This window comes from Jaculus jaculus, chromosome 11 (assembly GCF_020740685.1).
Source record: "Jaculus jaculus isolate mJacJac1 chromosome 11, mJacJac1.mat.Y.cur, whole genome shotgun sequence".
NCBI classification, from domain to species: Eukaryota; Metazoa; Chordata; class Mammalia; order Rodentia; family Dipodidae; genus Jaculus; species Jaculus jaculus.
The window spans coordinates 107,654,897-107,672,243 of NC_059112.1; positions in this window are offsets into that span (position 1 = coordinate 107,654,897).

The following is a 17,347-nucleotide window of genomic DNA, read 5'->3' on the forward strand; positions in this document are numbered from 1 at the left end:
GATTCTAATTATTATCAAATACAGTGCCACCCAATTCTAGCTTGTACTCTTCCTTGGTGTTTCCACTTAAGTGTGGCACAAATTGCCTTCCTAAGTACTGTAGGGATAAAGTTTATTTTTTTAATTTCCTTTTTATTTAGTTGAGAGAGTGAGATAGAATGAATGACAGAGAGAGAGAAAGACAATGGGCACACCAGGACCTCCAGCCACTGCTAACAAACTCCACATGCATGCGCCACCTTGTGCATCTGGCTTATGTGGGTCCTGGGGAATTGAACAGAGGTCCTTTGGCTTTGCAGACAAGTTCCTTAACTGCTAAGCCATCTGCCCAGCCTAAAGTTTTAGAGGGAGTAGAAAGAAGTGAGTGTCTCAAGGAAGACAATAGCATTGTATAAAAGACCAAACTGAAAATATCTTGCATGAAATTTTTAAGATCACAGTCTCTATATCAAAAATGTGTACCATGGGAGACATGTTTGTTCACACTCACTTCTCAATGGTCTACAAGCCGTCATTTTAGAAGCTTTCTTTCCCTTCCTTGACCTTAGCCAAAAGCATAGATTCAATAGAAACTTTCTTCCCTGATTTCAGCAATAATAGGACTGTATGTCAATTTAACTCAGACTTTAAAAGACCACAAGGCTAACTTTTTTCTCAAATGAACTTACTCATGATAGGTTGGTCTTAGGGGCAGAGTCTTTATTATGAAGTTGTGCCTTGATCACTCTAAACCAGCCAAAGTCTTAGAAGACTGTAATTCCACTCTGTGCAATAGAATTGGTTAGGGAAAATAAATTTTATTTATTATCATCATTTGAGCACAAAAGGCTAAGAGAAATTAAATGTAAAACTATACCTGAGGCTACAGTTTTCTACTCTTAAACCTCATAATGGCATAAAAACAAACTCACTTTAAATTGATGTACTTAATTTGGCTTCTGCTGGTATAGAGCTCACATGCATTTGCTTTGTAAAAATGCTTTGATTCTTAAAGGTGCATAAGTGTCACAGGTCTGAGAGTGTATGCTGACTTTGGTGGTCATATATACATTTAATTGAAGATATAAAAGTAATGGATTAATGCTAATGTTTTCCTCTTTCAAAGTTACCTGCACAACACTAAGATGGAGAAACACTGTCAGTTAATTGTTGCTCTTCGGAGCTAGCTTGGACAATGATCTTCTAAAGTATTACTATGTTATCAGGTACTTGCTGCTAGGAAGACAGAATCCATCACTCACATAGCCTTTAAATACAAAAAGAAAGAAAGAAAAAAATAAAAGTGTCTACCCCTAGCTCCACCACCCCCTGCTCCCAGCTCTAAAGTCCCCTGCTTGGTGACATGCTGAGGAAGGCTCACTTTCATCCTTTTAGGAGGTGACAGTCTGCACAGCTTCCCACCTGGGGAGATGTAAAAATAAAGAAAACTCAACTTGTTCTAGAGAGAAGCTGTCAGCCATAGAGACCCCTCTCCTTTAGCAAGCTGCCCAGCATCATTGGGAAGTTATCTCAAGTGTCAGAGAAAACACTATTGATTTTTTAGTCTGTTTTGTCAACTAGTCAATAAACCTTGCTTTTTCTTGTATTTTTTTTTTCTTGGCTCCCTGCCTCTCGGTTTCTGAACTCCTTCTCTCTTCTCTCTCTTCTACCTGGTCCTCTCCTTGCCTTCTCAACCTCTCCTCTCCTCCATCTCTTTATCTCTCTGCCTTCCCACCTTTCTATCTTTTCTCTCTTTCCCTTTATTTACTCACAGCTTCTCTTACACTGTTAGGAAGCAGTCACGGTAACTTATCTCAAACTTATCTCATACGAGATTCATAATTTATCCATGATTCATTCTTAAGATAAATTAAGGCCAATGTCTATTTAACAACACTAGCTGTAAACCTCATGGAGATTCAGAATGTATCATGGCCTGTCCTGCTTGTTTGCATTCAGGCTGCTCTTCAGTCCAGCAGAACTTCGCAACAGCAGCAGAGTGGAAATGATTGCAAAAGTCATTCCCGGTTTGATGTCAACAACTGACTCTTCCTCCTGGTACCTGGAGAAATTACGGGGCTGCATTCAATCTGAGCTCACCCTTCCCTCAATGCTGTACTGAGATATCAAATTTAATAAAGTAACTACTATTGCAGATGAAGACATTGAGGCATGGTGTAGATAATGTTTCCATTTTTTCTTATGACAAAAGCCTGTGGTGAATCATCTCATGCAAATCATAGAACATATGCTTTAGTTTCCCCTAAAACTCATTCTACTGGGCAAAAGATATCACAGTGAGGTGCTCTTGTCTCATGGGTATGTGGTCTACAAACCCAGTGCACTTGCCCTGTGTTAAGCTCATGGGTCATAGGGATGACTCAGCCCTTGGCTTCTCCCAGCACCAAACCCACTCTACACACATGTTCAAGTCTTTTCTTTCTTCTCACCCCTTGTGCTTCCATTCCCCAAGTGACTGCCATGTATTATCTAGTTTGGGTTAGGTGTTGCCACAGAAACAGTCAAACAACCTTTGTGGGTTAAAGTAGCAAAGGGTATATATAGAGTCTTCTGAGACTCTGTCCACCATAGGTGCTCAGGATCCAAAGTGATGGAGATCTACACATTCCTCAGCAACTACTGTGATAGAGAGAAGGAGACATGGGCGTTATTATGCCTTCTTCCTTCTGCCCTTCTTCATCCTCGACTTTAGCTATTTGTTTACATGTGTATATGTGGGATGTGTGTGTATATACACACATTCATGTGTGGGGAACACCTATGTGACTGTACCTGTTTGAGGGCACATATGCACGTGAGTGTGCATGTGGAGGCGAGAGCTGATGTCGGGTATCTTCCTGGATCATTTCCCGCGTACTTACCGAGACAGGGTTTCTCAGTTGAACCCAAAGTTTGTCAGTGTGGCTGGGACTACAGGTGGGCTACCATGCCTGCCCACCCTGTACATGGATTGTGAGGATCAGAGCTCCACTGAGCATGCTTTCAGGAAAGAGCTTTGTCACTCGGCTATCTCCCCAGCTCCGTCTAAGCTATGCATAAGTGTATAGTTGGGCCATATTGAATCTTTTCAAGTTGTTGTGTGACTTCTCATGATTCTTAAATACAATCATTATTGATAGCAATCTCTCTTTCTCTCATGTTTCAGGTTAAAAAAGAGATAACCTGAGTTGAAAATATGTAGCTTTCATGAGCCGAAGCTTCAAAACCATGTTGAGGTCTTGGTAGGCCCTTGCTTTTCTCTTTGATCATCTGATGGAGCTTCCTATAAGCCCTGTGTGAATAAAGCCAAGCTACATGTGAGTCATTATACTCACATTTGGCTTGTTGCTATGTATTTCTGTTAATTGACAATATGTGTATAGCAGGAAAATTGCCATTTTGAATTTCAAGTCTTTTCTAATGGGAGAGGTTGGTAGGGAAGAGAAAAGTCTTTATTCTCAAGGATGTCTTTCCCCATTTTTTTAAAATTTTTTATTTATTTATTTATTTGAGAGTGACAGACCCAGAGAGAAAGACAGATAGAAGGAGAGAGAGAGAGAATGGGCACGCCAGGGCTTCCAGCCTCTGCAAACGAACTCCAGATGCGTGTGCCCCCTTGTGCATCTGGCTAACATGGGACCTGGGGAACTGAGCCTCGAACTGGGGTCCTTAGGCTTCACAGGTAAGCGCTTAACCGCTAAGCCATCTCTCCAGCCCTCTTTCCCCATTTTTATTAATTATTTGTGTCTGCATGTACATGTATGTTGTGTATGTGTGTATGTACACACTTACCATCGTGACTCTTTAAAGGTCAAAGGACAATCTCTGTGTTTTTCTCTTCTTTGCCCCTCCCTTTTGCAGCAGGGTCTCTCTTGCCATTGATGTCTAAGAGCTTCCCAATTCTCCTGGGCCCACCTCCCATGGCCTTGGGCATGTTATGATTACAGATGTGAGTACCACTTCACTGATGGCTTACAAGGCACCTGGGGGAGACAAATTCAGGCCAGCAGGCATGTTGCAAGAAAGCACCATTAACCACTGAGCCATCTCCCTAGCACCCTCAGGGGTGTCTCGATTTAGATTTAAAATCTGAAACTATGAGATATGTGGAATTTATCTATGCTCTTCCTTCCTTCCTTCCTCCACCACTTCTATTCTTCTCCCTCCTTCCCTCCTTTTAATCATAAAAATATATTATCATTGTTTATATTCATTACATTTCTGATCACTGGGAGCAAATATCTGACAACAAGAAACTTAAGAAAGAGAAAGTTTACTGTGGTTTTCAACTCATAGTTAGGGAAGGCACAGTCCACTATAGTGGGAAAAGCCCTGAATAGTTCGCGTAGGCTAGGAACATGTGGTTGTGGATTCTCAAGTCTTGATGAACCAAGAAGCAAAGCACTTGGGCTAGAACTGGGGTGGAGCTATGCCCCTCTAGTTCTGCTGGAAAGACCCTATGTCCATTAGCTAGACCCCCATTCCCAAAAGATTCCTTAACTTCTAAAATAGTGTCACCATCTAGGGGCTAATGTTCAAACACATGAGCCTGTGAGCTCATGTTAATATTTCACATTTAAACCTTATCAAGCATGTAAAATATAAGCTCTCAGATATGTTGGGAATAAAAAAGTGAACCAGGCAGGCAATGATCTCAGAGAATTCACCTTTCTAATGGAGGAAGGAAAGAAAATTAACATGTTGAAGAATCATGAGAATATCCAATAGCAATAAATAAAACTGGATCATATGAAAGTGTGACTGATCATCTGTGTTGGATTGATGAACACAGGAACAGCTGTCCTAGATATATCACGTAGGCTGAGACATCAGTGAAGAAAGCATCCAACATGAACAGTATTTCAGCACAGCGGCCATGTGATGATGAATGCATACCTTTACACAGTGGGGAAAAGACCAGTATCATTGGACAGAGTTTAAGGAGGGAGGATGTGGCTGTAATAAAGTTGCCCTTGCTCTCATGTTTTCAGAAGTTTTGTCATGGCTCATCTTATTGCCAACTCAATGGGATTTAAAATCACCCAGGGAACCTTTAGGCATGTCTACAAGGGCTGTTTCCCAGAGAGATTGATCTGAGGTGGGAACACCTACCCTGATTATGAGTGGCACCACCCATGGACTAGAATTCCAGACTGAATCAAAAGGAGAAAGCAAGCTGAGCCCCAGCACTCATCTTTCTCTGCTTCCTGACTATGGACATAATGAAACCAGTCACCTAAGACTCCTACCAACATGGCTGACCCACCATGATAGGTTGGCTATACCCTCAAACCGTAAGCCACAATAAGTCCTTCCTACCTCAATTGCTCTTCTCAGGTATTTTGTCACAACAATGAGTGAAATAGCTAATACAGTGTTGTTTATACAAAGAGTCAAACCAAAGGGTATTGATATTTCTCCCTGAGATTCAGTGAAACCATGTAAGTAAATATTATATGTATAATTAATATAATATTAATACTATAAATATTATAGAATGTGGATAATTAGCATAATTAAATGTTATCTATTTTCTGTAGTGTCTTCTTTCCATTCATTTCTCTCCCACTATAAGCTGACATTTGGTTTATCCCTATGGACAAAAGAGTTTAGCATGTTGCAAGGAGATCTGGGCAGATATTGGAAATTGTTCTCCAGATGAAAATGATGGCGAGCATCACCTTGTGTGTCTTATTAGGAGGTTTGATTCAACCAGCAAAGTTTCCTTATTTGGAGCAATGGGGCACAACTGTCCAGAGCCAGTATAAGTGGACATCAAATTAAAATGAGTCTTTATTGAAATGAACTTCAAATTATGTTTCATTAAAGTATTTTCTTATTTTAAACAATATGGATAGGGTACTCATGGTAGAAAATAATTAGTAAGGTAATCTTATCTCATCTTGAGTTTACTACAATTAGTTTATTTTGCCTATTCCTCCCAATATGTTACTCATTATTTCTTCCTCAAAATTGTATTCTGTTTTATTAGTTAATTGTTACATTCACTAAACAAATATTTATTCAGCCCCCATTCTGAGTCATATGCTTCAGAAACAGGCTTAAACAAGACAGATTATTATCACTAAGCTCGTGGGGGAAATTTGACAATGAAGACATACTTGTAAAAGTTCACAAGCCTTCCCGTTTTACAGTGGGAAAGCAAAGCTATTCTGCTTTATTCTTACATAAAGGAATACTCTCTTTTAAGAAATGAGGAAAACCCATAGCTCCTCTTTCTCTCTCACATACACACCCCTTCCAAACATGGTGATGTTCACCAGAAACAGGACAACGCAGGATACTACATTTTTAAAAAAAGTCTCCAAAAGGAAAGCTATAAACTGTGAATCTGGGTTCACTTTCTTAAATATCAGGATTGGTATACAGAAGAAATGTAGTGTCCCTACTTTTTATTGAGCACAATAGGTAAGTAGTAGGTGGTGACCAAATGAAGTACATATGCTCACACATATGCAACATGTGGTGCATACTCCACCTATAGGAAGCTACATATAAAAAACTTCACTTGTTTGTAAAGAGAGAAAAAGAAAAAATGGGTGTGCCAGGGCCTCTTGCCACTCCAAACAAATTCCAGAAGCATGTGCCACTTTGTGTATCTGACTTTAAGTGAGTACTGGGGAACTGAACTCAGGCCTCAAAGCTTTGCAACCTTTAACCACTGGGAAATCTCTCCAACCCAAAAGCTGCATGTAATGAGATACGGTGATGACAGAAACATAAGTAATTATATAGTTCTTGATCTTTTTTATTTGATGCTAAGAAAGGAGGAAGAGGAGAATGAATTACCAAAGCTGATTCTGGGAGTAAAAGAATAATCTAATCAAGCTATCTACCACCTGCCAGTAATGATGTCCCAGAGCAAGAAACAAAGGGAAATCTCTCCAGAAAAGTGTTACTGGTGAAAAGAAAAATGACCAGATAACTCCCATACGACAGCTTTCTTTAGAGTTTAGAGAAAACAAAATCTTTCAAATTGTTTTAATGAATTTACCATAACGTTTATAACAGATCTTCAGCGTACTAGCAAATACTTTAATTTCATCTTCATCAAACATGATTCAGAAACAGATTTCAAGTTCTGAGGTCTTTACAGGTATTAAACAAACCCCTTTCATCCCATCTGAATGTCATTTCCGGAGAAAAGCTCAACATACACATATGGCTAATGCACCAGGTTAATCCCTTAGCAAAGCGTATTAAATAAAATCACTATAATAGCATAATAACACCTAAACAGTAACAACTCCTAACATGATTTAATGTCTAACCAGTGTTCCAATTTTCTTAATTGTACCATAAATATGTTTTACAGAATTTTTCTGGCATATCTCTTAAAAATCTACTTTTTAAATACATTGCCATTACATCTGTAAAACCACTAATGTATTTCTACATGAGTATTTACTAGTAATCATCATGAATTAAAACCCATCCAGGGGTGACTTTCTGGAGCACTTCTCAGAAAATAAGCAAGAAAATGGGATCTGCAATCTGGTTACAAGTTTCCAGAATTTCTTATCTTCCAGCCATCACCTCCTGAAGCTGGTGAACACTTCAACCATTCTTGCTGTTGTCCCTGAGTCTGCATTGGAAACACCTCCTTTTATTTAAAAAAAAAAAAAAAAAGTTTATATATATGATATATTTTTGTGTTCCCTTGCCCTGACTCCACTGCCATGGGTACCTCCTTAGTGGGGTTATAGTATTCCTTGTGGGGTCACAAAGATCTCAGTTAGGCCCTATGGGGTGGCAGGGACCATGCCTCAGGGTATTTCTATGCACTCTGTGGATCTTACAACTTTCCTGCCCCATGTTATTCTATATTCCTGATCCATGGCAAGTCTGTTGGCAGTGTGTTTTAGTGTTGAGTTCTCTGTAGTCTCTGGATTTCTGATTTGATAGGTTTTGCTTTGGCACTGTATCTGCCACCATCATCGGGGAGCTGGTTGTCAGGCTAGCAGTAAGAGCAGTAGTGCTGTTACCACTTCCTCTGCAATTTACCCTGGGCCCCAGCAGATGTGGTAGGGGTCACAAGTCTCATGGTGGGCAGTCAGCTATCTTGTCTTATGGATAGATCCAGGTTCTCCTCCATTTTCTCTGCCATCTGGTAAACAAAGCATCTTCTCCAACCAAGAGTGACAGCAGCTTGGGTTAAAGGGGGCATGTGAAGTTATTTGAGGGACTTTTCGGTGTGCAAGTCCACTATTCTTCTTCAAAGAGCAGTGGGGGCTTCTTTCTGAGGTCTACGAGTTTGCTAACGATAGGATTCTGACTTCTTTTCCAATACCAGCTCTGAGTTCTCTCCCATTGAGCAACCTTATGTCTAATCAGAGAGCAGTTGGTTACCTGCAGAGGCCATGTGCCACTGTGTGCAATATGTACTTACCGTCTGGCTAGTTGATTCTGTGGTCTGCAGAGTCCTCTGCTTATTCATGTTGGTGACCATTGCCCTCAAGGGGCTCCCAAAGGGCTCTCCAGCACTTTTAAAGCTAGCCAGGAGTGAGCTAGTTTCCTTTTGATACCAGCATGGCATTTTTTTCTTCCTTTTTTTTTTTTTTTTTTGGTCCTCTGGCCATAGCCTGTATTGTCTTTTGAAGTAAGATCTTACCTTTTAGCTCTGGTAAGCACCTCTTTTTATTGATTGCAGGAAAATGAGGAAAACAGGGCTGGGGAGATAGTTGAGTAGAAAATCACTTGTCAAACAAGCATGAGTATCAGGTTTAGGATCCCCAGTACCCACACAAAAGTGAACACCTGTAATTCCAGCACATTAGTGTGAAAAGGAAGGGGGGGGATGAGGAGAATCATCTAGGAGCTCACAAGCCAGATAGCCTGGTAAGTACCATATGGATGATAAGAAACTCAGCCTCAAACAAGGTGGAAGGCAAGAACTGACACTTGGGATTATCCTCCGACCTCCACATATATACATGCTGTTGCATGTACACACCAATACACACACACACACACGTGCACACCTCAAAACCAAAGAGTAAAGAAAACCACAAATCTATCACTGTGCTAAATTTTTTATGTACATGAGTTAACATTCTAATTCCAGAATCTATTAAAAAAAAAAAAAAAAGAATCTAGATTTCCATTGGCATATTTCCCAAACCTTAATCCCATTTTGTAGAGGGCGCATTATTTGTGACCCAATGAAGACTCTCAGTTCCTTTAATTCAGTTCCACAAGCCTAACAGTAATTGGCCATGCTCCTTCCACAGAAAAAGTAAGCAATTAAAAGTGGTACACAATGAGCAGTAAGGAAAACGTGGATTCAAAAGAGAAATATGGGCTAGAAAGATGGCTTAGCAGTGAAGGCACTTGCTTGCGAAGCCTAAGAACTCATGTTCAAATCTCTAGGTCCCACATAGCCAGGCACACAGTGACATGGTGGGGGGGGGGGCACACGCATCTGGAGTTCATTCACAGCAGCTGAAGGCCTTGGCATACACATTTTCTCTCTTTCTCCCTCTCTCTCTTTCTCTATCTCAATAAAAAAAGAGAAGTATCATGTTTGGGGTCTAGCTCCAGCTCTTGGGTTAAGATAAGGTAGATCATAAACACTTTCTAGGAGATAGGAGATGGCTGCATGGGTAAAGAGCTTGTTAATACAACTCAAGAACTTGAGTTAAGATCACCAATACTCGTGTAGAAGTTGGGTGCAGTGGCATGGGTTTGTAAACTGAGCTCTAGGGAAGAAGAGATAGGAAGAGCCTTGGGATTTACTGACTAGCTAGTCTAGTGAATTAGCAAGCTCTAGGTCCAATAAGAGAACCTGTTTCAATAAGTAAGATGATGCTGGAGAGATGGTCCAGTTGTTAAAGGCACTTGTTTGCAAAACCTGATGGCCAGGGTTTGATGTTTAACTCCCTAATGCCCACTTAAAGCCAGACGCACAAAGTGCTGCATGCATCTGGACTTCATTTGCAATGGCAGGAGGCCTGTGCACCTATCCTCACTCTCTACCAGTCTCTCTCTGTCTCTATCTCTCTCAAATAAAATATGTTTCTGAAAAGTTACATGGAGAGTGATGGAAGAAAACACTTGACATGGATCTCTGGCCTCACTTGCAGGTACATGCACACACGTGTGAGCCCATGCACATGATACACAGAAAGTATTTATAGATCCTCTATTGTATATCACTTATAAAAATATTCATGTAAAGGCTTTTGGTTTCTGAAACTTCCAAAATAGTCTACGTGTGGACCAAAATAATCCTCAAATGGAAATCCTCGAAATCAGGTGGCATGAATTTCTGCCAGAGTTCAAGTACAACATAGTTTTTATCTTCATAAAAATATCATTCACCTAAAAGTAGTAGGAGAAAGGACCCACATCCCATTTCTCTTCCAGCTCCCTTATACTGTTCTACTAAGTGAAGAAATTCAGGATACTATCTAACCCTTTCTATAGGAAAAAAAGAAAAAAAAAATTCTTTAGCTTTAGTTTAATCATTCACTGGTTTCCCACTGTAAAGGGTATCTAAATTAGAAATATTCCTAAAGAAGAGCCTGGAAGCACAATTCAAGTGCATGTACGTTAATTAGGAGTTGAAGAAAACATGGGTAATGAGTGGGAACTAAGACAGAAAAGAAAGACATTGATGGTGTGCTGTCAAGTCAGTTATCATGGTGGATGATTCCAGGTTCATTATTCTTCCTGGCCAGTGTGGAACATACACTTCCATGTTACCATATTTAAGGGTGATGAAGAACAGATTTTCAAACACCAACTCCCATCAACTGTTGTTTGAGGGATCCTCAGGTCTTCCAGCAAGAGATACAGTGGTCAGTATAGGTATCGATGGAGCCTCTTCAGGTCATGAGGTATAGGAATTAGAGTTAGACATCTGCCTAAATTTCACTGAAATATATAGATGAGGAGATATAAACAGTTCATCAACCACATGGACCTGAATAATCAATGTTTGCCTTTTCCCCTGAAAGACATCTTAACTTTTCTACCTTGTATAATCATTTCCCTCCATGGGACCCCAGTCTGCTCATGTCAAGTAGGACTGAAGGGACTGGAAGAAGAGATTCTGGAGGAAGTCAAATGTGTGCATGTGTCATACACACAGGAGCTTTGCAGCAGCTCATCTCTTCCACCAATGAAGATCTTTGAAAAAAATCCCTTTTCAAATTTTTGACTGGGCTCTGGTATCTCAACAATGTTTCCCCCTGGATTAAAGCTTCCCATGCATCCTGCCACCTGGATACAATCAGAAATCAAGTGAAAGACATGCCTCTTGGGCAGGTTTGCAAGGTCATTCTCAGGAAGATTGACCAAGGGAAAAGGCCTTCTCCCAGAATGGACAACATTTCCAAAGGAAGATGAAAGGCCCCAGGAAAAAGAAGTGCCTTTCAACTGGCTGCCCTCATTCCTGGCTGCTGATTACATCCACTTTAGTGTTTCCATCCTTTGCTGACATCAGAATCCAGCCTCTTCATCCTTCCAACATGGACTGAAGACTAGCAGCTCTCCAGGAATCCTCCAGGCCTTCAGCACCACTGGACATGCAGATTCATGGACTGAGCAGCTACCAGGTTCTCTGATTCTCCAGCCTTCAGACAGCCAATGGACTGCCCAATCCATATCAGGTAAGCCACTCTAATAAATCCACTTTATAATACATATTCATTTTATCACTTTGTTTCTCTAGAGAACACTGACTGATACAGGGGGTAAATTCAAAGTATACACACACACAGACACACACACACACACACACACACACACACACACACGCACACACACTTATAACTCATCTGTAATTATGGAGGCAAGAAAGGAACACCAGAGAAAGGGATGACAAAGATTGCATGCACTCAAGGATTCCCCAGCTATGGGGAGTATGGAATGTTTGATGACTAGGAGCCTTCCCTGACCCACATTTCATAGAATTTCATGAATAGTCCAGCTAGTATCTGCATCAATTTAGAAAACCCCCACCTGCATTCAGAACCAAGCTGTTGTTAGACTAGGTTCAAGTCTTACTTGAAAGACCTGTTGTGTAGGTAACTTATTACAGGTTTGCCAAAGGAAAATATTTTTTTAAAAAAGAAAGAAAGAAAAGAAGAATTATCTTAAAGCAAATCTATTTATGATTGTTAGGTCAGGACAGGTTCCCAAGATGGAGTCACCACAATCAGGAGAATGGTGACAGAGGCATAGGAAAGTGGATTATCCACATTCTTCAAGAAATCACCCAGTCGTTATTGCCTCCTTGCCTAACAATGCCCCAGGTCATGGTTTCCTGCCCCCTTATCTCTTAAGTAAAGTGGTCACTGCTCTGGTGCCACACCCTAGCTATCTTAAATGATTAATGTCATGATCTCCTCCAAAAGGAACTTTTCCTTCCTCACCTTCCTCCAACTGAAAAAGCCCTACAAAGCCCACTCCCTGAAAACTCAGGCTGGCTGTGCTCCTCTCTTGAGTCAGCCCTGGCAGCTTGAGCTTTTCCTGAATAAAAGCTTTCATCTTTGACTCAGAGAAGTTTGCATGGTCTTGGTCACTCCCAAACCTTACAATGACCATGTGTACTACTCTTAGCCCAAAGAGTATCTATTAAGGTAGACATAACTTATTCACCAACATGAAAGGATTTTAGCTTCATATGAGACTATATGGCAAGTGTTGTGGTCAACCATTGACCCTCTGCCCTGAGGCTCAGAAAAGAAGTTTAGAGTCTTAAATTTTGACAGTGAGTTAGCATTCATGACTAAATATATAATCCCAGAAGGTCAGATGCTCACTTGGATCAGGCAATGTGTGACTTTTCCTTAAGAGCAAGGTTATCACTTAAAATGGTCCCTTAGCAATTTATCAGTTCATGATAGAATTGTTGATCTGGGAGATTAGAGGTCATTGACTAGACCACAAAGGGGCAACAGAAGTTTGGGATTGGCCACTGGTATTCTAACAAAGGAACAAGAGAAACAGGAGATTAACATGAGGAGGAGATTCACATGACTCTGCACTGCTTTCTCTTTCTAATTCACCCCTTTGATGTCTCTAGCTCAGATATGTTTCCAGGATAGATCCTTGATTACAAAGGTAGGATTAAAGTGTCATTCTTCTTCTCAACAATGGCAAATAAAAGCTTTTGTGTGTAGCTTTTAAAATGCAGATGAAGGGTGACTAGTGAGTTCTGGAAGAGCTGAGTCCTCAGGAGATCAGTAGCAAGGTGGCAGCTCAAGACAGAAGGAACTTTCCTCTCCATGGTTACAAAAGGGAGAAAAAAATGGAAGAGTAAACGATGAACGATGAAGGGTTTCCACAAATAAACACAATGTGTTTTCTCTGGAAAATAAGATTAGAAGAAAGATTATTTCCCCTTAGAGCTTCTATGGCCCTTGTACTCACCCTTGCTCCATGGCACGGATGAAGAAATCTGAGCATGGAAGGGTGGCATTCCTATGCCTAGCACATGCTTCTTGATCAGATATATATATATATAGATACATACATACATACACAGATGATGGATAGATAGGTGATAGATATAGATAGATGATAGATAGATAGATAGATAGAAGATAGATAGAAGATAGATAGGTAGATAGATGATAGATAGATAGATAGATAGATAGATAGATAGATAGATAGATAGATAGATGATGGATAGATGTATAAATAGATGATAGACAGAGATGATACATAGATTGAGGTAGATGATAGACAGATAATAGATAGCACATATATAATAGGTAGATAGATAGGTTGTGATAGATGATTGATAGATAGATAGATAGATAGATGATAGGTAGATGCTAGATAGATGACACCTAGGAAGGCCCTTTTTTATGACTCTTTCTCCTATTCCCCAGCATAGCTTTTATTCTTAGTAACCTGTAACAATTCTGTTTTGTTTTGTTGGTTTTTTTTTTGGTTTTTTTTTTTTTTTTTTTTTTTTGGTTTTTCAAGGTAGAATCTCACTCCTCTAGCTCAGGCTGACCTGGAATTCACTATGTATTCTCCGGGTGGCCTCGAACTCATGGCAATCTTCCTACCTCTGCCTCCCTAGTGCTGGGATTAAAGGCATGCGCCACACGCTTGTCACCTGTAACAAATCTATTTAATTTTTCTATTTCACTGAGTTGAAAATGAACAAAACTTTAAAAGGAAGAAATGAGATGTTGCCTACAAAAGCAGTTAGAGCTCTCTTCTGAAAGTCAAGGTTAAGTTCAAAGGCCAAGCAGCTGAGGAAGAGGAAGATCTTTTACACTGCGGTGTGCTAAACTGAGATCTGACTTGGGTTGATCCCCACACAAGCTGGGGAGGGAGGCCTTTTTAAAGCCGGTATCTGATGTAGAGTCCCGCTTCTGCCAGCCCTGTGCTTGATTCACTCTGGAAACAGAGTCCTGAACATTATCTCTGATCTCTAGGGCAATGTTACTTAGCATATGTATAAGGTGGAAAGTGAGGCAGTCAATGTGGTGTGACCTGTAGTAAAGGCGACAGCAGGAGAGAGAGCCAAGCCGGGTTGGAGAAGGCAACGAGTTAAAGATGGGGCCTGGGGGAAAGTCTGCCAATAGAGGAAACATGGGCTGGAACCACAGAGAAAAAGAGAATGCAGACTCTTTGGGCAAGGCTGGGGAAGCCAGCCATTTCTCACGGTGGCTAACTCGTCACCTTTCCCCGTGCTTCCGTAATACAACTTCAGCCAGGAAGTCCAAGTGCCGGCTTGGCTCGGAGTCGCGGAGCTCAGCACGCATGGAGCCCAAACCCAAGTACGGAAACTCAGCGCTCCTTCCTCTGCCTCCGAAGTTAAGGACCCACATGGCTGACTCCTGTCCTGCCTCCTTCCCGAGGCGAGGGCGGAGATGCGAGCCGAGAGTAAGGAAGCCTCCCAGCTGGGGCCGCGGCGCCGCGTGCCTTCAGTGCCCGCGCAGGGCGCAGTCTCCCCGACGGCGCCCCAACCCACCGCGCCCCGCGCGCGCCCGCGGTGCCCGCAGCCCACGAGGCGCGCCTCCCTCCGCGAGCAGCTGCTTTGGCTGGCGTCCTCTCCGGCCGCAACCTTGACCTTCTTTTAATGCGAGGCTGCTGCTCACCGCAGAGGTTCCGAACGCCCGCGCAGTCGCGCTCCTCGGCTGGGCGCAAGGCTGCCCTTCAAGCTCTGTCTTTCAGAGGACAGGGTTATCTTCCTGTGCATGAAGGGTTGAGTCTGTGAAAGGTATGCTGTATGAATGACAATGCATCACCACTGAAAACAATTTTCCACTTAATAATAACAAGGAGGAAAATCGGGTTATATATATCAAGAAGTGTTCAGACTTGGGGTTTCTGAGGTTGTCATCTACGATGGGCTGGCGCGCGCGGCTGCTGGGGGTCTCATGGCAGGACGCACGGGTGAAAGCGGAGCTGCTCATCTGGGGGCTGACAGGAAACGAAGCAAGATACAGCCCCCAACCTTTGTAAAAGTCTTATTTCGAAGCTTTCCTTAAAAGTTTATATCATACACTTAGCGTATGCTTCCCATTCCCCACCTTCCACTGGTCCCTTTGTCCTCATGTGTGTATGTATGTGTGTGTGTATGTATGTATGTATGCATGCATGTATGTATGTGTATATATACATTATATATATGTATATATGTGTATATATATAATTGATATATGATCTTATGAAGCTCTATGAAATATAGAAAACATTATATTTATCTTTCTGAGAATGGCTTAGTTCACTTAATATGATTATCTCCAGTTGTAGCCATTTTCCCTGCAAATGACATAACTTAGTTTATTTCTTATCCATTCCTCTACTGTTAGACACATAGGCTGGTCCCATGGCTTAGTGACTGAATAATAATGCTGCAGTAAACATTGATGCGATAGCCTGAGTTTTCCAAATAAGCTCCACAGTTCTGCCATCTCCAAATAGTCTACTCAAATCTTTGAGTTCATCAATATGTTAAGATACTTATTAATTTATCACTCTCATGATCTAATTTTCTCTGATCAATCCTCGGGTCTAGCCCCAGGGTGTGTTTGGGGAATTCCAATCAAAAGATATGCAGAGTGCGGGAGTTCTGCCTGGGTTTCTGGAGTGCGCTTGCTTTTGGTGGTGGATGCTTTTCTCTCTGCGAGGATCTGTAAAAGGGAGCCAACTTCTTCTGCCATATTGGAACTTCTCCTGGATCAATCAAGTTTCAGTAAATCTGTTCTTCCCATAGCTGTCCTTGGTTTGGAGGTTCATCCCGGCAGACTGAAGCTGAGTACCAGAGGAGAGCTACCAAGGAGAGCTGCTGGCTTGGGATGGATTGCAGACTGTAAGCAGCCCATTTCTAGGGGTTGAACTGGAACTCCAGAGACTCTGCTGGGGGTCCCAATTTTATATATAACTGCAGGATTTGATGTTTTTCACTTGTTCCAGATCTTGCATTGGTTCAATCTTGCCTTCCAATGCACAATGCCATCTTTTGCAGTTTGAATATTTACTTTGTGCCAGTATGTGTTTTTGGTTTTACAGGCTCATATTTAAGAACCCTTGACTATTGGGACATTTGAACAATGTGTGTGTGTGTGTGTGTGTGTGTGTGTGTGTGTGTGTGTAGATAGATAGACAGATACATACATACATACATACATACATACAACTATGGGGACTTGTAAAGTTGACTGAGTACATTGCATTTTACATCACAGATAACTATGAGTTTATGGGAGTGAGGTGAAATGTGGAGTTTTGAATCAGATGTCCTCCATAAACTCATGTATTCTGAATGCTTGCTTCCCAGCTGATGACAACTTGAGAAGTAGAGACTTGCTGGAGGAAGTGTGTTTCTGGGGATGGACCTTAATTTTTCTTAGCCCTAGCTGTGTGTCTGTTGCTCTCAAATAAGTAAATAAAAATAAACAAAAATTTAAATATGCAAATCAATTGATGAAAGTATGGATCAGAGTACAGTGGATACTACATGAGATTAATTTGCATTAATTAAAATATAACAGAGTTTAAATTTAAATCACTCAGCTACAATACCCAAATTTCAAAGACTCAAAGCTGTATGTGGTTAGGGGCACCATATTGATTAATGAAGACATAGAAAACATTTCCACCATTACATGAAGGTTGTATTACACAACCTTGGTCTAAACCAACATATATATGAAATGACTAATGAGATATTTTCACAACAGAGAGAAAAGAAATAATGAAGTTAAGTACTCTGACTACATCACTTTATTACCTACCTATATTAAAATGAGGCCACACTCATCATGGGCTCTTTTTAATTAATAGAAATAACAACCTATATAATGGGAGGATAGGCATGTGATGTACACACACGCCTGATGAAGAGCTAATGATCTGAAGTATATGGTAAACTCAT